The sequence below is a fragment of the Cyprinus carpio genome, chromosome B12 (genome assembly GCF_018340385.1).
Source record: "Cyprinus carpio isolate SPL01 chromosome B12, ASM1834038v1, whole genome shotgun sequence".
Taxonomy (NCBI): Eukaryota; Metazoa; Chordata; class Actinopteri; order Cypriniformes; family Cyprinidae; genus Cyprinus; species Cyprinus carpio.
This window is the reverse complement of record NC_056608.1, coordinates 22265296-22288958: the sequence shown is the minus strand read 5'-3', so window position 1 is coordinate 22288958 and position 23663 is coordinate 22265296. Positions and strand designations below refer to the sequence as shown.

Sequence of the window (23663 nt, the reverse complement as noted above, 5' to 3'; positions counted from 1 at the left end):
CAACCCAGTAAAATGTTTTGATAATAATGCAGTCGACCCTCACACAATTGCACTTTGGCTCTACTTCCTGTGCACGCAAATGCTTGGTGACTGAGCATGCATGTATCTTAGCTATGCATAAAACTCCCAGGTGTACTGTAATGTTTCACTTTTTCCTCAGAGACAAGGAAAAAAGACGGACCTAACAAGACATTACCCCACAGGATTGGTTTTGTGATTACAAATTAGCTTTATATCATACACCCCACCTGCACGAACGTTCTTGTTACCGTGCGTTCCGGGCTCTCTTGGCCGCCTTGTTCTCTGATCGTTGGATAAAATCATCTGTTCACAGTTGTGATATGCAGACAATGTAGTCGGCTAATGAAGCACATCTGCTTTTGTGATCCGACCAGAACAGATCGCCCCCTCTATGAAAACGATCCTCTCGAGTCTTTCAGATGCCTCACAATCAAAATGTGAGCTTTTTTATTCCGCCGTTTCAAAACCTACCACAATATCCTCCTTTTTTTTTGCCGAGTATCAGAACTTCTTTGGGCTGTTTCTCCTTTTCCTCTTTTACTAGTGTTACACATATTGTTCACCAGATTGAAGCACCAAAGCGCCAAGACATCTGATCCATCCACCTCTATTTAGCCACAACACAAAGCCCAGCAATTTATGGGAAGAGTCAGTGCAGTAAATATCAGTGAAACTCTGTTGTAAAGTGTTCATGTTTTTTTTTTCTTTTTTTAAAGGTAAATACATTGTATAAGCCACGGCTGGTGGGGAGAATCAACTCTGACTGCCTGAGATGCTTTTCAGGATCTGCTAAGAGGAAGTGATGTGTGTTTTATCTTCTGTTCAGAAAACCAAAACAAATCCTCCTCCTCCTCCTCCCTCGCTGGGACTCCTCTTTTTTTTCTCTCTCTCGCGCCCCACTAGCTTTTCTTTCTCCTGCGGTTGAGTTACAGTGAGTGCATGAATGTTGGTCCTGTAACTAATTACTGTTCGCACACTGTCAGAGCTCTTCAGAACGTCTGTTTAAACAAGCTAATCATTTAATGCAAAGATAACCAAGGTTACTGGGATTGATTCACATTCTTTGAGAGTGCTTACCGAAGAAGATGTAAGGAATTCCTATTCCCCTCAAAAAGGATAAACAGGGGCTCTGTGCCAAAACCTAGTGAGCCGCCTACACAGGTAACATTTTAAGGCAATTACATCATTATGCTAATGTGAATTAATATTTAGCATTTATGCTACCTCATAAGACACCACATTTTAGCCAAATTGTAAGGCATCATTGCTTATTCATGGGTGAGAAAATCTCAGAATGTAATAAATAAATAAAAAATTCATCCAAATCCAATCATTTTATGCTCATTATAGCAATGCAGAATTAGCAACATGTTAACACCAAAACTCTAATCAAATATGATTTCTCTTTTTCAAACAAAAAAAAAAAAAAACAAAAAATCCATCTGAATCCAAACAGCCTCTCCCCACATGAACTAATTCACTCACATTATTGTGTAGTACGGTAGGGTTTCCACATTACGACCACATGACGTGAGAGCGGGAAACGCTCAGACCTCCAAGCACGCAAACACGCCACAATTTCTACACACAGGGCATGAGTCCTTTTTTCCGATGCTTCACACACTTTATGTACAGTGAGTGACAGCGACAACTGGTCACTGCGATTATTGATTACTAATAAGAGAGATGTTCCCTCTGTCAGATACCAAACATTCCCCGCTAAGCAAACAGCTATTTCAGCAAGTCAAACATAGCATTGCTATCCACTGGTGGCGCATATTTCGTTCCCGGACTTTACCCATCATCTCACCCTCCAATCTAATTTCCCACTCAGTGGACAGACAAGTTCCTGATCGGGAGATAACTCTGCAACAGCTAAGTGAGAAAACAAGAAAGAGAGACTCTTGCCGCTGGCACTGCTTGCTGGTTATTCATGGCTCTTTACAGCAGATGGAAACTGGGGAAGCAAGGTAGGCCTTGTTCTAGCTCACTAATCTCCAGGAGGCCCGGACTCCAGCAGCCAGTGCTCCCTGTCACATTTACCGTTTCAGCCCGCGAGTCCGAGACCTGCCCTGCCGTAATCCACGTACGTGCTGCCACCACAGGGATAATTGGACAAAAAAGAAGAAGTGTAAGTCTCGCAGAGTAAGTGTAACCTTGAGCCAGACTCACAAAGAGAAACATAAGCTGCAAAAAAAAAGAAAGATAGAAAGAAAGAGCGAACGTCAATTACCCAGTCGGTGGGAGCCGGTGTGTTTGAACACGCTTTCCCTAATGTGATCAACATGCAACCGCCAACAGCCAGCCCAGAAACATTACTCATGTCCCCACCGGCAGCACTACAGAGCACAACGTAAAGATGCCTTTTTCCCTCGAACATGCACGTTTGGAGATGCAACATTACTGCTCTGCTCCAGCACACAGTCGTGCCACAAAGCCAGCGAAGAGGCAGTGCATTGTCTATAGAGAAGATAAGCAGAGTAGTTGCTAACAAATTACGATGAAAGAGTTGTGAATTTAAAGCCAAATGCTCTCTAAATGCAGTGAACTGCTTGCAAGTCTCGAGGAAAGCACTCCCCTGACAACTCACCAGCAATTACACGGTCCCTAAAGACACCCCATGTCAACCCAACTGCGCGGCCCACCGCACAACAAACGTGGGGCAAACCCGGGCCAGAATGCTGGGCCCACAGCGCCCTATGCTCACAGGACCAGAGGCAGGAAGCAGACAGATAGTCTTACCTGTCGATGATCACGGGGTCTGAGGGTGTTTCGTTCCTGTTTCCGCAGCTTTTTTTTTTTTTGTCACAACAACCGACTTAAGGAGAAGACAACACAGGTAGAGAGAAAACGAGACATGAGATGAGATATGAGAGCATCAGCAAACAGCTTGCATGTGTCTTTCATCTCCGAGCACCGTGTGTTTCGATTTATTTATCTGACACGCTCTCATCGTCCTCTTTTCTAGCTAACCGCCGAGGTGTTTGGCGTAGGTTCTGGCTGAGCCGGATGGTGTTGGTGGCTGCAGTTCTCACAGATGCGGGTGGCGGGTAAACACGGAGCCCGGCGCTGTGGCTGAAGGAGGGAAAACAGCATGTTTTTGGTGTTTGTCTCAGTGCTGAGAGGAGGAGAGGGGGGGTGCCAGGAGGCTGGGAGGGGGGAAAGCTCTCTCTCAGCCCCAGCTTTTGTTTACCTCTAATTGTCAAGCTGTTGTGTCTGGAGAGGATGCAAGATGCCACCTTCAACCAGGATTTCTGTGGGGCACTTATTAATTACCAGCTCAAAAAGCCTCCATCAGTCTCCCTACAATGTGCCAATGCCTCCATTTTGAGGCCCTGAAGATGCTTCCATTATGCTTGCTTTAATTAATGTTGAAACTACAGAGGGGGAAAAAATGTTATGCCTCTTGAATTTAAAGAAGCCCACTTGTATAATGGTTACATGTCTAAGTGAGCCAAATTAACACCATATGGTATGGAAAACACGTAAAGCTCCTTAAAGCTGACAGCTAAAGTGATTAAGGTATGTCTATGTACCTCTGCTTGGGACTAGGAAACGCATCTGTGCGGTTTTGACACAAGCAAGAGAGTGCAATGAGAGGAGCTTTCTTGATGGCTCCGTAATCCATGAGCTCTTAAACGTCTGAAGCGTTTTCAGCAAAAACGCATGTGGCGTGACCTTTGCTCAAGGTTCTGATTCCTTTCCGATTTGGTGGGAAAATTGAGTGCTTGCTTCGATAAGCGTCGGGTTCTCTTTCAGTGCAGTTATTTTATTTATCGTCATTTTTCTACTTTTAAAATAACCACAGGATAAGGATTTATCTGTGGCGTGTGCGTAAAAATCAGAACAGACAGAGTGGCGCACGATTAAAATGCTGAGGATGAAAAGCCACTTTCCAAAAAAAAAAAAAAAAAAAAAATTGCAAGTGCGCACACACACATGCATCTGAACCGACCGCTGTGTGTGTGAATTTCAATTCATCCTCTATAGTGTTAAAAGTCCAGTGAAATCATTCATAAGTCCGATGTCACCAAATGATCCGGTCAAATTTGTGCGCTTTTGAAGTAGAACTTGTGAAACTCGCCAGAGCAGGGCGCAAAGCGAACCGTAAATCATTACGCATAAGCCGCCTGACAATTCTGAACATTTGGATTCTTTTTAGCGTATCCAGGCAGATCTATTCAGGGATTCATTGATTTTCTGTAAGTCTGATGCTCGGAGGCCTGGATCCTGGCCTACATCATGTGCGTTACGCATTTATGAAAGCACGACAAGACATTATGGCTGAAAACGTTCAATTACGCAGTCAAATGTAGTAGTTTCATAATTATCTGAAAATGAAAAAGAAGTTTGTTTTTTCTTACCCTGCACATAATTTAGTGTGTGAGAAGAACTCGGCACATTTCTGGGTTTTTATCTTGCCCTTCATACCATAATAGCCTTAAAATAAAAGTCAAAGTGAAGACATTTTAAACAAGTGGACAACACATCAATATAACATTTAAAATATTAAATATAAAACCGCATTTTTCCAGCAAAAAAAATAAAAATAAAAAAAAATAAATTCATAAACATAACATAAAAATCAAATGTAACGGTTTTTTTATGCCACAAAGTTCAAGTTCATCATTTAAAATTCGTCAAGAGAATGTGCATAAATAAAATTCATTTAGCCCACATACATTGTTAAACAATGTTTTATCTGCAAACCAACACACATGCACACAGTCTAGATAGAGATAACCTTTGTGTTATTAATGTGCATAAATAAATATGATGTTTGAAATGAATATCAACACTTGGACGGGTCATTGCGATGACAAATTATACCACATGTATAACACTTCAAAAATGAAGAGTCGCATATGCTTCTGTTTAGATCTTTGCGCTATTTATTTGGGGAATGATAATAGAAATCACATAGATGTCGCTTCTCCGACGCAGATGGCCGCGGTAAATAATACCCATAACCGTACACATCAACGCGGTTATAATCTGCAGATATTTAGGGGTAGAGTGCTAATGGGCAATCTGTTGTTTATTTTGAGCCGCTAACAATGATTTTTCTTTAGATAAAAAGCAGTGTCGGGGGGGTACGCTTGAGTAATTTTTGAGCATTGGCTTTAACAGATGGCGTTTGGGAGCTGTAGGTGCGCGCGGGCCTTGGTGCTTTTTGCGCGTTCTGTCTCACTCTCTCTTTCTCTCTCTCTCTCTCCCTCCCTCCCTCCCTGTTTGCCCTGCTCCCGTTATGATGTACTGTGCAAGAGCGCACTCCAACGCGTCCTTCCGTGGGATCCGTGGGACGCGTTGGAGTGCGCTCTTGCAAAGTACAACATTGCAAAAAATAAAAACACAAAAAAAAAAAAAAAAATTCACAATAAATACACACAGTAATCATTTTATTGGTGCATATAAATGTATGAAAATCCAAGTATACTGTTGGGTACACATAAAACTGGAATTTAGAAAAAATAATAATATACATGCGTAATTTGCGTAAATAAACACACGGTGCAGGAAAAAAGAAAGAATTGCTTTAAATATATGAAAACTGTATAATAAAAAGTATAGTAGCAATTAGCTCACTTTTGAATTTTAATTTGCCAGCTGCATGCTGAACGCAAGCGTTGGTTTGTAATTCTCATGACATTTATTTATATTAATCATTAATTATATTAAGAAATGTCTAACAAAGAAACAACTTAAAACAGTTAGCCCAAATCTAGAAACTGCAAATAACTAAATAAGCATTAGATAGAAGGGGTCAGACATTACTTTATGAGTCCTTATTTATTTTCCTGCCTCTCACTGAAAATATACGGAAAACCATAAAGTGGCTGGTCAGCGCCCATTGACTCTTTGATCATGTTCAGCTCCATTCAGAGGCGCCTCAGATAAAACCTTCATATTTTCTCTCCTGTGAAGCCAAACGATGGATAAACTACAGACAACAAGAGCCTCAAAATCAAGCTAAAGATCCGCCCTGATCTTTTACCATGAGAGGGTGAAAATGGACAATGGAAATGAGCTGAGAGTGATTTCAGAGAACATCAGAGTACAAAATGAACTCAAGTGTCTGTCTCAAGCCTGGAGCTTTATTTTTATGCCTTTATCCAGATCTGATTACAGCACAACAAAAGTGAGTTTACAAGTGCGACAGCGCGATATAATGACACACTTAAAATATAGTAACTGAATGGCAGATAAGGAAATATTGCACTGCTAGATAAAACAAAGCGTTTTTTTATATTTATTTATATCATATACAAAGCATTTTCATGCATTATAAATTGGCATTTTTAAAAAAAAAAACATTTTGCTTCACAAGCACACGCATATGAGCTTTATATTGTCTCAGATTTAAACACACATAAATAGAAATAATAATAATAATAATAAAAACAGCCTAATGAGCGCAATACAGAAATATAGGGTTTGACAAATATGCTCCATATGCGAGGCAAGACTATAATGTGGCTCTTAAGAAACTAATCGGCTATAAATTATAAAGAAATTGTAATAACACTTTAGGTTATCTTCCCTTTATCCTCAGATTTTTATATTTTATTATTATTATTTTAAATAGCGTTTTTAAAAGTATATACATATTTTTGTGCCCTCCACAATTTCATTAATTCGCAATAAATTATCAAGCAGCTACACGAGAAGAAAAAAATAAATGTGGTAATGTGATTCATATTAAATTAAATCCGGGCAAATAACCTCCCCCATTAATCAGAGCAACCCAAAATACAGCCACGGCTTGACATTACAGTGTTCACAGCACATGTGAATATAACGAGCTACAGCATCAATAACAATAAAATGCCCTGCATCTCAAAAAAAAAATAAAAAAATAAAAAATAAAAACCATAAAGAAGAAAGGATGCATTTGCTGGTTTTGTATTTACTTACTATGGAAACATGTATATTGTGATATAAAGTGTGACCAAAGCACGTGCAACTAAATATGACACAGATTATAAAATACAAATACACACACGCAAGAGAAAGAAAAGTTCTTACCTGTTTTGTCATGGAATCGATTAACCGAACATAAAGATCCTGTTCTGTTCTGACGCCTGTGGGAAATTATTTTTGTTTTTCAGTGTGGAAAAAGTCTGGTGGAAAAAAAAAAAAAACTATACAAAGTTTCCTCGAAAAAAAAAAAATCTGAAAGTATTCTTGAAATTCACTAACAGAAAAAAAAAGAACAAAAAAAAAACACCATCGAAGGTTTTGCATCTACTAGAATTACATTTGTGGAATAAACTGAACTACATTTTAGGAAACTAAACGTACGGCTCCATTGAGCGAATAAAACACTTGTAAATCTATCCTTGCTGAATAGAGAAATTTACACTTACCCGTTGCTGTACAATAGTTGTAGTTTGTAATGTATCCCATTGTTAGTTTTTTTCACTGTTAGGTTCCTGAAAATAAGCATTTGTTTGGGGTCAGATTGGCATTACTGGGTTGTTGAGAATTTTATTTTAGTGTGATTATGAAATGCATGCATTTTTTTTTCTTTTGTCTGTATTCATGTTCCCTTGGCATCTTTACGCTTTTAAAATCCAGCAACTATAAGGTTGTATGTAGTAGATTAATTCCTGGTAATAATGTGTATAATGCATATTTATTTTTGTTTTCTGTGAATATCCGTCAAAGCGGTTTAATGGCGCACGTGTTTCCAAAGATCTAGAAGTGTGGAAGTTTTAAGGTGAAAATTCAAAGCAGTATTCCAGAGTGGCGCTTACTTTCTCCTTTTCCACAAAGTCCACAAAAGCTGTCCTTTCGATCTCCACTGGCTGTCCCTGTCTGTCATAAAGCGCCAGCACGAAGTGGAAAAAATTGGATTTTCTGAGGTTGGATGGCGGTTGTTTCTCATAGTGCGCCCGTGCCAGACCAACTCCACTGCGGGGAAAAAACGAGACACCAGTGTGGGTTAAAACAACAGGCGTACACTTGAGATATAGATAGATGTAGATAGAATGAAAACATGGGAGAATTCTTGATTTGTCACTTAAACTGTAATATGATTTAATGAACAAGGGGAAAGCGGCGAAGAGGTGCATGGGGAGAGTGTAATTGATACATGGCATATTGGGGATTTAGGGGTCGATCTGAGAATGCATTAAAAATCGGATGATTTGGCAAAACGTACCTCTGGGCGGCCGTGTTCGCATCCACCACCCCAGCCGTGTGCATCCACGATCGGACCGAATTCATGCCACTGCCCAGCGGTTCCTCTTTCATAGTGGTCCCCCCTCTTGGTATATTTTCCTGAATCCCAAACATTAAAACAGTTCGCGTGCAACACACTTCCAGCCAAAGAGATGAAATGAGAGTGTGAGCGAGGGCGCGTCGTCTCTCCAAGAGCCCCTTCGGATAGCCGTGAGAGTTTGTTTGGGATTTGTCGAAAAGAGAAGAAGAAGAAGAAAAGAAAAAAAGCTGTCCCGACTCCTTCTTCAGTCCGTCCTGCGTTGGCACCACATGAACGATTCAGTGCGTGAAGATTCTCAAGCCTCTCCAAGCAGCTTGTTTGGATAGATGGAGATCCTCCCGTGGAAGAAGCGAAACAAGTCGCGCAAATAGCAGGGATATTAGACTCGTTTTAATTCAGTTAAACATTTCTTGCAGCTTTCTGTTGTTGTTGTTGTTGTTGTTGATGATGATGATGATGATGGAGGTGATGATGCTCTTAGCTTGGTGGCATCCTATATCGACAGCATCAAAAAAGGCTTCGGGACACTGCTGAATCCAGCACTTCTGGCTCCAAAAGACAAATAAACGCGTAAAATGATCACCGTGGAGGTGTTTCCCGGACACGGGAGAGGATGATGAGGGGCCTTTAGCGCGTCTTTGCAGAATGGATGGAAGCATACAAAACTCAACCCTCTATCCCCCCAGGACTGGAACCTTTCCCGGGAGCCAAAAACTCCAGACCCACGGATACACGCTGTCAGAGGATGACGCGCACGTGGGCGTGGCTTTGCCCATACATGGAGAGGATTGACTCTTCCTGTCGCTGGGCTTTAAGCTTGGACCGTGAGTGCATACGCGACTAGAGTCGCTGCTGCTGCTGACGCCGCTGCTGCTTTTCCAGTGCGCATTGTGTCAAGTAATCATCAGACAGGGACAAAAATGAATGATAATGAAAGCCCGCGAATAAGGCGCGGCGCGCGGGAACTATATTTCCTGAAAAAACTGCCATGCAAGTTTATAGAGTGCAAAAGAGCACTGACTGACCACCCATCCGCGCTGCTCATCGGTTTCCAGAATAAATAAATAAATAAATAAAAAAGTCTTACTGGGCCATCATTACTCTGACAGCAGTGCCAAACGTCCCGGACGCAAGCCTCCAAATCGATTCAATTTGATTACTCTCAAATCAGGAAGGTGTGCTGGCATTTTAAGACTACATGCTCCTTATAATAAACACCCTGGGCATCTGCATAATGGCGTAATGCGCGTCTTAAATTATGGCAACGTGTACTGCTTGAATACTGCGAGACCCGGTTTGCGTGCGTGGAGCGAGCCGAGGCGATGTCAAACTCATAGTCCTAGCGCGTACTCGCTTAATTTTGTAAATTATTGCAGAATTACATCTGAAAGTGTGAAAGGACTCGGGGGAAACATTGCGTCCACCCTCTCCTTCTATGCGCAAGAAGTAGGATGTCTTTTGTAATAAAAATATAATCATTTATCAGGACAATAAGGGTCATTTTCCACCCTTTCATTTCGTAAGGTGCTCGTGTCTCCGATATTGACAGACTCTGCATGTATGTTAATATTTGAATTAATGGGGGAAAATGGAAGTCCGATGTTGGTTATCTGGGGACCCTGTGCGCTGGAGGGAGGGATGGATGGATGGACGGACGGAGAGAGGAGAAGAGAGATGTGTTTTACACAGCAATCTATTCTGCTAGTGTTGGGGGTTAATGACTATTGCCAAAGATAAGTGAATTATCAAAGCTGTTGCTCTTGCCTCGACTCAAAATCCATCACATTGCATCGTCGTCTAATTAAATACGTAAGTAATAAAATTATATTTTACGACAATTTAAGATTGATATGCTTTTTGTCTTTAATTCGCAATGACTTTGATCCATGCACACATCGAATGCCTCTGTGAACTTTAATGTTAAATGGCACTCTAGGCAGCAAACGATGATGATTATTATTTGTCTTAATCACGAAACAGTTGTTTTATGTTTCACGTGAAATGTGCTTATAATTACTGCTATCAAAAATTCGAATAAAATTACGCGTGTGCTAATAAATAAACCTAAAGTTTCCGGAGACCTATCTGGCATGTGATTTCTTTGTTTTTGTTTTTTTGTTTAAATTGTATTCTTTTTATTTTATGCAAACCTGTTCTAATTAACCATGATAAATATTTCAGGTTTTCTAACCCTAGGCCTAATCTACAGTGTCTCTAATACAGATTACACACCAAAGCGATTTCAATCTGATTACCAAATTAGGGTTTTAGTCTAAATCCTTTTAAATCTGATACTGTTGACTAGAGAAGTTCAACAATCCCATCGCGTAGGTAACGATCCCGTCCTAAAAAGGAGTTTTAAACCTTATTTGACAACAAATGCAGCTGCCCCTCTATTTTCGAAGATATTAGGCGAAAATGAATGCAAATCTGTGTTCAGAAGCCATCTGGCCGGAGACTGGAGAATCAGCTGCTCGCCTGAATCCATCTCGGCTCATTTCTGAGGCTCATCTGGAGCCCGGAGCCAAAGCGTGCAAAATGCGCTCTTTAATTCACCAACTTTCACTTTCACTCCTCGACGTTTGAAAATAAAGTGCGGGCCAAATTTATGACACAAAAAATACGGCGTGTTTATTGTGATAACCGCTTTAATTGCGTTTTATATTTCCAAAGTGTCAGATGTGTCAGTTTTTGTTATGCAAAAAAATTAAAGGCTCAGCTAAAATATCTACTGCATGCAAAATATTCTGTAGAAAAAAAGACAGTTTGCACCAAAAAAGGCTTATATGGTTTGCATCACATAATATTAATAATGATAATCAAATATTTAATATTTTTAATTGTTGAGTATTGACGATAATAAAAACTTGCTAAATTATAGATTGTTCAGATCAGGGTTCATGGTTTCTTTTTAGAAAACCATCTTTCTAAAATGTTCTAGAATGACACGTAAAAGCTTTTTGCTTCTACTGGAGCGTTACTTTTATTTTATTTTATTGTTTGTTCACAGTGGACACTGCGGATTGAGCTTTATTCTGTCTGCCCATGTTAGATCTTATTTGGGGAGATGTACTAACCGAGAGCGCAGGACAAAGGAAAAGTTAGTCATGCAGAAGGTGTGTGTGGGTTTGAATAAGATTTGTTCGGCGTTGCCAAGACCTCCCGAAGAAACGACCCTCCTCCTTATTGTGTGTGAAGTGTTCCTTTTGTGTGAATTTACGGGGTGAGGCTCCAATGATCCCCAACAAATTTGCATTTAAATAGCGACATCAACCGATTCGCGTGCCACACACCAGTGGCTTTCCCAGATGTCAAGGCGAAGTCAGTCAGATGGCCAGTGCCCAGATGTCCCCTCCACGCATCATACCAGCGCACCACGACTTTCCTATTTGCATCTTTGCGCACGGCCAGACCATCCCAAGCCCAGTTTTAATCTTAAAGGTCTGGAGCAGAAATGACACCTGCAAAACTCTAGAGAAGCTGCAGAGGTGACGAATGGCCGTAATAAAATTGATTGCAGAGAGAGTGAGGGCCTGTCTGTCTCCAACATCACAGAACAGCGTTGACATGTGCGTTCGGGCTGATATTGGCATTGAGACACGAAATAAAATTAGAAGTGCTGAGATTCTGGGTGCGTAAAATCCGACAACTGACCACTCAGAGAGCACGTCATGTAGTGAAAGGCGTGAACCAGCTCATCATAACTCATGTAGAGATGCTGAAAGATGATTTACCTTCGGAATATCAATACAAGTGCTCAAGTTTCTAGGTTTTAAGCGGAGCTGCCAACTCCAAACGCTCCAGTTCTTTACAACATGGTGTTTTCGACCATCAAAAATAAAGAACATCTATTTGGAAACGAATGAGGACCAGCATTTCAGATTTGGCATGCTTTTAAAACCAAGATCTCTTATATTAAGACTCGAAAATAATTTTCACATTTGTAGTGGGTTTATCTAAAAGGGAGTGTGGGAGAGAAGGAGAGAGATGGAAATCAAAGACGCGTAAACGTCAGTGCATGACAAACAGGGTGAATCAATCATTCGTCTTTGCATTTTTAAACTGTTGCATATGTTCTCTTCGCCTTAATCATGACAACTAATTACATCGTTAATGATCAGAAAAGGGAAAAATGAGGGCAAATAAAATCTTGATGAATTATGTGTACTGCTATTAGACTCAAGTCATGATTTTTTATAACAGTTTATTGTTGTTTCTGGCGTTATTATATAAAGTTGTGCTTAGAACAAGCGCAGACATTGCATTAAATTATATCGGCCGTTTTATTATATAGGCATGTTTTATAATAAAACAAGTTAAAGTTCATATATATATTTTTTTTTTCAATTGTGGAATTGTAGCGGGTTGAAATAAAGCCTAAAAACCAAATAGCGTTAAATAATAAAATACATAAATAATAAAATATGTGAATAAATAATGCATTAACAGTAGAAAAATAGACAAACAATGTGCTTAATTATTTACCTCGTCTAAAATATCATTAACTATATGACAAATATCAATCTCATTCTCTCCCTCAAAGACGAATCTGAGCATCAGCCTAAATGAATAAAACGTGAAAATATATGAATTTATTTTCCGGAGGAGCTTTTGGCGGAGCAGCTTTTAATCTTTGAGAGAAATTTGATGAAGAGCGCCTCCTTTCGACGCATCTGTGGAACAGCGTTTGAGATCACAGCACAATTAAACGTTGAAGACCACTAATCAATAGCGTAATATCGATCAAACATGAATTAATCGGTTTCTGATTCTCCTTTAAAGAGTGCCAGAATTTATCACTTCACAACTGTCGTGCATTGGGTTTGCTTGCAATCATCAAACAGTCTGAATTTAAAAAGACGATGAGAAAGACTTAAAAAAACAAAAACAAAAGGCGAAGTCTGATATGGTAATCAAATGTTTAGGAGCAAGTTATAAACCTTATTTCGCAGATTAAGGTGTCCAACTCAAATCAAATAGGCTACACATAAATACATGCATTTAACAAATAGCCATATAATATGGTGTCGCAGGAAAAAAAAAACAATAAAAACTCCAATAAAAGTATTGTATCGTGCACACGCCGTCGTGTCCAGTACCTGCTGATTCTTTTATTTGCAGAAAAAAAAAAAAAAAAACACCTCCATATCCAGCAGCATCTGTATCGTGCAGAAGCACAAAGTGCATGTGCTGCAGAATGCATGTGTTATTTCTGTGTGAAACAGATCGTGCTGAGGGCACCTTCACTGTGAAAACAGGTTTCGATTAGGTAATTTTAGATATTGTAATTGGCTTTAATTAAACATGTATCGCGCTAATTAACTCAGATTTTTGCTCAGCCGCTGGGACTCTCGTGTCGGCTTTGATACAGTCGAGCAGATGTCCCAATACAACTCCAGTGACAATTACAAACTTCAGCTCTATAGTTGGCTGGAAATAACTTCAATCCTTGTATGCTGCCTGACGACATTAAACAGGTCACCGTTCCTGTACGTTCCATATACATTTACTCAGTTTAAATATAAATAATATTTATTTTAAACTAGTCACGTGTGTATTTCACACAGACTATCTTTATTCGATATGTTAAAATTTAATCTTTTGAACGCAGCATTTTAAATAGCCTACACACTGCACGAGACCAACTTTTCTATAGTTTGCCTTATATCTGCATGTATAAGTAAGGCTAATGTATTATTATTATTATTATTATTATTATTATTATTATTATTATTATTATTAGCTTTGTTTTTATTGCTGTTGTTGTTAAAATAAAATTAAAATTATTAAAAAGTATAAACAATAACAAAGGTGACGATGTAGTATTAAAAGTTCAAATTATAATATGAAGTATATGAACTATAAATCTATAAAGCAGTTATATTAATGGTTAAACACCAGCAACAAAACAACAACGACTAATAATAATGATGATGATGATGATAGGCTAGTTGTCATTATTAACCTCAAGTTCTTTCTTTGTGTGTCAGTGTAACAAAGATCGTGATTCACAGCTGATTTTAAATGAAAACAGCAGAACATGTGAAATGGGCTGGTTATGTCGAGGTTGCCATATAATAATTAGCATTTTCATTCTGCTGCTGAAATGAAGAGGGAGAGAGAGAAAGAGCCCGAGGCGCAGCTCCAGGCAGCACCTATAGAAAGAAAGGAGCGGAGAGCCATTCTACACAATTAACATGTAAAATATCCAGTGGAAATGGGCTCTGAAAAGAGACGGAGCGGGTCAGCTACACCTCATTTCAGTTGATCCCGTAAACTCTCGTGATTACAAAGTTTACCGGAGTAATTAACGGCGCGGGGCCGTCAGCTGCACCTGCGCTCGGGACCCCATACATACACCACCAGAGACAGAGACAGAGATTTCAAGTCTCGTTTTTAAACAGCTCACCCCGCGATGAGTTTGTCACCAGCAGCACGTCCTTCACAAGACGTGATTGACCTACTTTCTTCCAGTTATTTTCACAAATCAGACGCTCGTTGAGAGCTTGAACATCTGGTAACCGAGAGGAAGAGCCACCGGTCTGTCGATTCAGTTTTCTATAGGCGTTCAGTCACTTCTGCCCCTGCAGGTGAGACGATCTCGGGCTTTTCTGGCACGGAAAGGTCCATTATGTGGTGCCATTGCCCCACCTACAGGCCTGAGGCGTAAAAAAAACCTTTCAGTCGGAGCCTGAGGTCAGAGCCTGCATCTGCTGGAGAATAGAATAGAGTAGAATAGAATAGAATAGAATAGAATAGAATAGAATAGAATAGAACAGAACTTTTAAAGAATAAAATAGATAATGAATAGAATATTTAAACAACAGAGTAAAACAGTACATAATAAATACATTCTTAGTGCTTGCTGCATGTGACATATTAATTTCTCTCAAATAAGTTATATACACTAAAAAAATGGCATAGAAACCATTTTCACTCAGAAATGGCTAAATCGCCAGTAAAACATTGAATTAAATGTGAAATTCTGAAATATAAAGACTGAAATAGTAATTCCTTGTTTTATTAACAACTTTGAAAAAAAAAAATCATTTTTATCAATGTACAGAAGTAATTAAAAATAAATATTTTTTTTCAAGATATCATTCAAATCCCTTTCAACAATGCAATCACAATAAATATTATTTTCTGCCATGCATACGTTTAAGTGTAGAAACACATCTTTCTATTTTCCACTTAGATTATTTGCCATTAACTAATCTTTTTGTTTTATTTACCTATTCATTAAACTATTTGAGGTCTTTCCTACTTAGGTAAAATGCAGTAACTACAGCAACACTGGAACTGAGAAAAAATGGCATGCATTTTTTTTTCATCTACATTTTGCACATATTCGAGCAAAGCCTGTCTCTCACATGACAGATCATATCTAAAAACTAGGTCTAGTCATAATCCAGTTGATAAATGTGTATATTCACAATTTCACAATGGTTCGGAAACATTAAAATTCACATTTTCAAATCGTGTTGAGTCAAACACATTTTCAATTATGTAGATTTTTTTAACTACATTACGGAAAGGTTGATAGTTAAAGTTTTCTTTAGGAAACCTCAAAATTTTACTTTCAGATTAAGCTGCCAAACAAAACCAGTTTTCACTCAACTGCACACTATTTTGATGCAACGAGACTACTAAATGTAGTCCACAATTTATCATTCGGAACTTCCTGCTATTTCCTGAGAGCACATCACCCAAACACTCCACATGACAGAGTCAAAAAGGTCAACGCTATGAAATGAAAACTACGGAGGAAAGAAATTGAAAATGTGAGAAATGACAACTCGTAGCACGAAGCGGGACTGTTAGTGACTGCCTTGCTGTATCAAAATGAAATTCCCCAGCTGCCAGCTCTAATAGGGAGGGTCAACAGGTCAAAGTTCACACAGCCCCTTATTGCTGTGTTACGTTGCAGTTTAAATTCCCAGTGGCACTGGCGTAAGAGTGGAGGCGCACACTCACTTAGAGACGTGTCTTACATCCACATAATGGCAGGTCAGATTGTATCCAGGTGCATTATTAGCCCATAAATCTTTAATTGAGTAGCCTTAATATTGATATAGAGTTTGGTAGTTAATTATTTTGATGTCATAATGGCATATTGGTTTCAATACCATTGCTTTGAAAAACAATTTCACACTCATTTAAGAATTAAAACTCTGGATGTATAGAATCAGACCACAGTAGTGACAAGTCCCACAGCTAGGGAAAGCAGTCTAAATGTGTGTGTGTGTGTGTGTTTTACACCATGTGGGGATAATGCCGTCTTCTGTGGATTTACTGTATCTCTGCTCTGAACAGATTCACACAGTTTCATTCTAAAGATGCTCGACGCCGCCCACGTGCATAACTGAACCTTTAATCACACAGGCGAAGCAAACAAACAGCCTCTTTAATGATATTCCTCAAAAGATGGAGATGAAAACAGCTGGTAGAATTATTTATTTCCTAAAAGCAGCATTTTATGCATTTTTAAGTGCAACACAAAACATCAGATGTGGATTCCTCGAAATTACCAGGCGACTGCTTTTGGGATGCTTTACTCTCACATATCTTTGAGGAACTTTAGTGGAATAGTGCCAATCCAAACTGTGAAAGATATTGGGCAAAATATACAGTGGGGTCTAAAAAGCTGGGGATTTGCCAATTTAGTGCAAAATTTCATGAGCGGAATAACAATTTTATGAATTTCAGAATCTCTTAGAATTTAGTGTTTAGTGTCATCCAATTGCTTTAATCACAAAAGCACACATGCTGATAAAAACGCAAAACAAAACCTGGTGATCATGATCTCCAGCATGATTTCAGAAGCTCGTTTGACATATTAATGCCTTGCCAGATTTTTTGCCTATTTTCATAGTGAGTAACAAGTTGAAATAGCACAAAAAAGCTATAACAGGTTTTTAAAGTTTGGTTTAGATAAAAAAAAAAAAGAAAAAAAAAAGACATTTAGGGTTGACTCTGTTCAAAATGTCTTCAAAGGTGTTTGCCTAGTAATATAATTTCCAAAAAGCCAGCACAATTTAATAAAATATGTTTAAGAGATACTTTTAATTATGATATTAAGATCATAGTAGTGGATCTTCATTTAATATTGAGAACGTATGTGTATTTTCTGGAATGTTGTCACAAAACAAGTTCTAAAGAATCTTCTAAGAAAAATCAGATCATTTTGTTGAGTCACATGAGCAGAATTTACAAAAAAAAAAAAAAAAAAAAGCTCAAAATTCTAAAAATTTGTTTAATTCAATAATAAAAAAAGAAAAATGTGCTCTTTCCCCCGCTAAATCTACACAAAGTCCACAGTTTATTAATGAATGTTATACATCAGTTCATATAATGGAACACAAAAATGGCTTAACCATCAAATATAGTTGTGTGGTCTTCAAATTAATGGTTTTTCACTGGATGTTTGTGTTTTTGTAAAGCTGTATGTTTTGACAGATGCTGTCAGAGAATCTAAGAGCTGTAAAGAGAAAGAAAAAGGCAGAGAAAGTAAGAAAGGAAACCTACTCAGTTGGAGAACGTGAAGATCATTCTGATGTGTGAACTCTGCATTATTAACAGACAGAAAGATGAAGATGCAGCCGTGAAAAAAAAAAAAAGAAAAGAAAAAAACACACCAAAATGCTTAAAATAAGTACTGTCATCTCGGCACTGTGTACCAGGACCCCAGAGGTGAAATAAAAAAACTGTGAAAAAATTCACAGAGCTTTAAATTAAACAGTGAAATGCAACATCTGTGTTCAAAAACCTTTTACCCCCAATTTCACATGTATTGTTTTCTATTTTTTTGTGTGTGTGTGTGTGTGTCTATGTAAGTGGAGAAGTTTTAAAAGATTGTAGGCACTGACTCATTTCCACTGATTCAAAAATCGAAGGGAACGAACAACGACGTGATTTTGGTGAACACATGGCCTTGGTGAAGAGCCGCCCTAGTTTCCTGAGCTGCTCTGCGAGGAAGAGGGTGTGTTAGAAACAGCATATGGAGGGCATGTTTGTTAGTGCGCCGCTGATAAATGGATTAATTGGTTAGATTAGGCTGCCAAAGCTTTGATCACAGAAACAGCGCAAAGAAATGTGTTTATTGTTTATGATGATTTTGTTCATTGAGCTGTAGCATGGGCTAAATATGCAATGAATAAAAATGATGCATTCGTGTGTACTTGTTATTTCCTGTTTGGAGCAGAAAATAAACTCATAACTCATTGTGAAATGGTTTTGAATGTGAAATATGAGCCGCAAAAGACTTCTGTTCTCAGAACTTGCTTCATTTTAAGAACTTTTTACAGAACAGTCAACTAGAATGAATATTTCAAACAGTGAAACTTCATTTCACACATCAGTTGGATTATAAACAAAGTCAACCGCTCAGATCATTTAACATTTGCCAACTTGAGCAAAAACACAATTTCAACTGTGCAAGATGAAATATACCTTCATAAAACAAACTTCTATTAAAGGATCTCACAGACTTTCAGTGGTCAAACTCAAGACACTGAAACTTAATAACTTATCAGTTTACACGAGTGTGTTTATTTAACCACTGTTTATTCAACCAGACCTTGCATTAGTTAGTACATACAATTTGGGTGAGAAAAATGCATTAAAAATAAATATTAATATATATCTAATATAACATGCTAAAAACACAATCTACAATCTTTTTCAAAGCAAGCTAATATTCACACACCACACCCATGGGCCATTCTGCACATCTGATTTCCCATCTCCCTGTTTTTCCCTGTGAGTTATTTATTCATTCATTCATTCATCCAAAAAAATCATTACTCAAAAACTGTCAACACAGCAGATATTTTGGAGGAAACTAAACGCTATCACTCGCAGGTGTTTTCTAGCATTTTACCCTGCCTCAAATTTAGATTTCAAGCTAATCAGAGAACAGCCAGCAGCATGTTTATCCCCTTTGGCTGCCGGAGGTGAGTAGAAAGATGTGAATTGAATCTGCACGAGTGTGAATCGACAGGCCTGTCATTGCCAGGAACCACAAAGTTTCCTCCCCAGCAGAACAGCATGCGTCTTAATTCTCTTTACCTTTCTGCGCTTCCTCAGGGGACAGGCTGCAAGTTCGCCCCTCTTTGACTCGGATTTGATTTAACCTTTAAAGCCAGGTGCGCCGCTTCCTCTGTAAACATCTTCCGATGTATTTACCACGGCTGCTGCGTAGATGCAAACGAGACAGGGGGGCTGTGAACTCGGCATGCATTATTAATCTAGATTATGCTTTATTTTCTTTATCAGGAGGGTGTGAGGGGATAAAACGCCAGCATTAGGTGCTTTTGCTCCCTTCCTGCATGACACACGTGGGCTTCGCTTCCTTTTGTTCACTTCAGTCTCTTCTGACACGCAGCCTGGCGTTAAACAGAGCGAGAGAGGCCTGTTTTTATGTGTGTGTGCTCAAACACTTCCAGCATTTCAACTGTTAGCGGAGTCTGACTCCTGACTGACAGGTCGACATGCCAGCGCTACTCTACATGCTTTCATGGCATCATGTATGTTGTGCGGGTCTGTGGGGAATGCTTTGAGCGCCTGGAGAGCTTCGAGCACTGTCAAGGCTCACTAAGAGCCACAGAGGTGATCGAGGCTAAGTAAAAAACCTTAAAATACACCAGCATCAGTTGTGCTATTGTTTTTTCACTGAAGGGAAAGAAGTCTCACCGAGGTCTCCGTTCCCAGGAGAGCGAGCGATGCTAAAAGACGTGGCTTTCGGAAAATAAAAGCACATTTTTGCATGACTTGATGTGTGTTTCTTTCAAAGCAGAAGCTACAAATTTGCACATGGTTGGTGACATATCATCACACACAATGTATAATTCAGTTAAACCAATACAAATATAGTTGCATTGTTTTGAAACCTGTCACCTGTGGGAAAAACACAAAGAAAAGAAAATGCACAGATAATGCTGAATATGACTTTCTATTATCTGAATGAATATGAATTCACATGACTATTATGACTGACTATCACACAAATCCTTCTGAGGACTTGTCAAGGCCATATATGAAGTATAATTAAGCACATTCTGCTTTCTAGTCATTGTATTATGCTGCCAACTCTCATTTTCATTACTGTTGCCTACTGCAAAAAAAAAAAAGAAAAAAAAAAGTTAAGTATTATCTAAACTGTAAAGTACTCACAGTTATTACAAAGGCTTATATGTATATATATATATAGTATATATATATATATATATATATATATATATATATATATATATATATATATTTATATATAAAATATGACCAGAAATGTGTTTTTGTGAGATACATAATAATCCTTCATCTCCAGCTGTTTTTAGCATCCACCGACCTTGACATCATACTACGAGGCATTAATATTTGATAAAGATGTCCTAGACACCTTTATATGAGTTCCCAATGTAAAACAAAAGATAACCGTGTTAATAGTTTCTTACATTTCACATCATTTTTAAGCATTATATTGATTCTTGTTATTTAATTTTATGATCTTTAAGAGGTTTCACCACATATTGTTTGCAGCCAGACTAATTTGTGTGGTTTGAATATTACGTTACAGCGACGTTTAGGCCTCTGCATCCCACGTTTTCCTCTGAAGATGAATAAAACATATTGGGTAAAGGTTACACATTACAATATCTCTCTGCAATGGGATATTGATTCTACAAAAATGAACTAAATAAATAAACAATCCAGCGAATCCCTTCCAAATCATCCATTTATGAAAGCGATTTAACAAAAGCCACCCCACCAGTCCGCAAATGCATATTAACCGTCTATGAGAGCATTGTCAGGCGTGATTTTAAATGGATGGATTTTAAGATTTAGGACAAAAGGTTTCCATGAAAGTCTGAATGAGGTAACAATGAATCAGTGCCCCACATTCATGTCTCTGAGAATCTCTTTAACAGATATAATACAGACATCTCTACCGGTCTTTATTCTTTCCCACAATACACAGCTTTCAGTCCATTCATAAACAGGAAACATCAAAAGATTAGGTCGAAAGATGTCGATATCTTTACTGTGCAAAATGGTCATATATACACAGGTCACCTGCGTGGTGCATTTACACTTTTCGCTCCCTTTAACCGCATTCAAAGAGTTACGCCCTTTATTGACGAGGGTTTTGATAATGGTAGGTTATCTAGCAAAGTATCTTTAAGTGAGTGCCGAGGTAGCAAATTTGACTCATTAAAGGAACGTAAAATTGTGTCTTTGTGCATGACCTTTTGTTCAGCATCTTTGGAGAATTCTGTTACTAAAGAGAGCAGTTTTTTGAGAGGAGAGAGGAAAGACTCCACGAGTATTAGGTTCCCGTTGGGAACAATGCCGACAGGTTCACCTTGCAGAGCATGGGTGTAACTTAGCCTAGAATATTGTGGATCAAAGCCTCATAAACAAAGTAGGTGGAAATGGTGTAAGAGTATATGAGATCCAGAAAAGAACACAGCCATGAAAGAGACGGGCCCTACACTTCAGGAAGAGGCAGGGGAAAGATGGAAATTCTGTCACTGCTGCGTTTCGGCCTTTAGACTCTTTAACTGAGATCTCCCTTTGAACAATAGAGAAAAATCCAGCTTTTACAAGATTCTTGAGTCTAAAGAAGGGCCTGCGTACAACAAAAGCTTTCTTTTATTCGGTTTTAATGACCAGATAATGGCTATGTTTAGAGAAGCGATACAAATATTCAACTCTTTTCTACAGTAGATAAAAGATTTAATGTGCACGAAGCACACATTTTCAGAATGCATAATGCAGTGATTCTCAACCAGTGGGTTGCAGCCAAAAAATGGTGGAGTTAAAGACAGCAGGGAAATAGAAAGATTTAACTAGGACAGCACAAGAACAGATTTATTATTTTTTAAAAGGGAGGAGAAATTATTTTCCCCCTTTTTCTTTCTCTCTTCTCACATATTTTTTTTTTCTTAAACTTTGTACACTGTTAATGCTGCATTCATCCAATACTGTGTATGCTAATTCTTTTTGAAAAACTCAATACAAAAAAGGGAAGAAAATGTCTCCCTTCTTTTGACATCAAAGGCCATGCCTTGAATATTAGGATCTATTTATTATTATTATTATTATTATTATTATTATTATTATTATTATTATTATTATTATTATTATTTGATTGAATTGCCAAAAGTTAACTAATTTTTACACACATTATACTGAAAATGTATGCAAAATAACCTTTTTTTTTATTATTTTAAACTGGTACATGAACAGCATTCTCACACAACATAACTGAAGTTCCGCTTTGTGGAATAATGTATCCCACAGTGCACTGTGCTTAAACTGATCTTTCAGTTCCTGTGTAATGGATGAATGGGAAGTACGTATTGCCATTATTTTCAACATCTCTCCCCCCCTCCCACCCCCACCCCTTTTTTTTTTACAAGTTGCCACCACTCACATTCACGTTTTAGCATTTACAAAAAACAAAAAAAAAAAAAAAAAAAAAACACCATGTAGTACACTGCTCAGCAAGCTAGTACACAGTATAGTAAGATTTTTTTTTATTAATATAAATTTTTTATATATATTGGCATTAATGGTTCCATGAAGAATCTTAAACATGCATTTCACAAAATAATTAATTACAGAGGAAAAAAGGTTCTTCAAATTATTAGAATGTTCTTAAAATGTATCCAAAAGGTTCTTTTAAAAACTAAAAATAAAGGTTCCAAAAGGGAGTTTTGCAGTGATGCAATAGAAGAACCTTTTTTTTTTTTGTTCCACAAAGAGTCTTTCAGGGAAGAGTTTTTAAAAGAACCCCCCCTTTTTCTTTTTTAGTGTGAAGAACATTTTACTAAGAATGTAAAAAGAAGGTCTAAAGAACCTTTTGTGCAATGGAAATTTTTAAAGTTCTTCCTCAAACAATACCAAAACAAAACAAACAACAACAACAACAAACAAAAAAACCCTACACTTAAAATTCACTTAAAGATTCTTTGTAGAATCCAAAATGGTTCTTCAGTGGCATTGATAACCCCTTTTTGAATGTTTATTTTAAAGGTGTATTTCATTACGAACATACCATCTTTAAAATAAAGTTCCAGAAGTCTGCTTCCATCATGGAAGAACCCTTTTGGGTTCTCAAGAGAACCTTTCAGTGATTACTATTATTATTTTTTAAAAGCTCTTTTTCTTCTTAGTGTGTCAACATTTTAATAGTCTAAAGAACCTTTGTCCACTATAAAGAACTTTTGCAATGTTAAAGATTCTTCATGGAAGCATCAATGCAAATTCAAAACCTTTGTTTGTAAGAGTGTAGCCGACAAAACTTTCATCATTAATACGCATAAATAATCAAGAAAGCAACTAGTCAGCACGTTAGAACGCTCGATTGGATTTCCTCCTCCCTGCTGACAACGGACCAGAAATTTCCCCTGCATGT

General features: G+C 38.1%; 1 long non-coding RNA gene across 1 annotated transcript; it reads right to left on the bottom strand.

The window, feature by feature from the left end:
* Window positions 1-7388: 7388 nt before the first annotated feature.
* Window positions 7389-8737, bottom strand: LOC122139093. Its single transcript, XR_006155989.1, has 3 exons — window positions 8186-8737; window positions 7779-7935; window positions 7389-7454 (listed from the first exon to the last, which is right to left on the bottom strand). It is a non-coding gene; the product is annotated as an uncharacterized LOC122139093 (long non-coding RNA).
* Between the last annotated feature and the right edge of the window lie 14926 nt (window positions 8738-23663).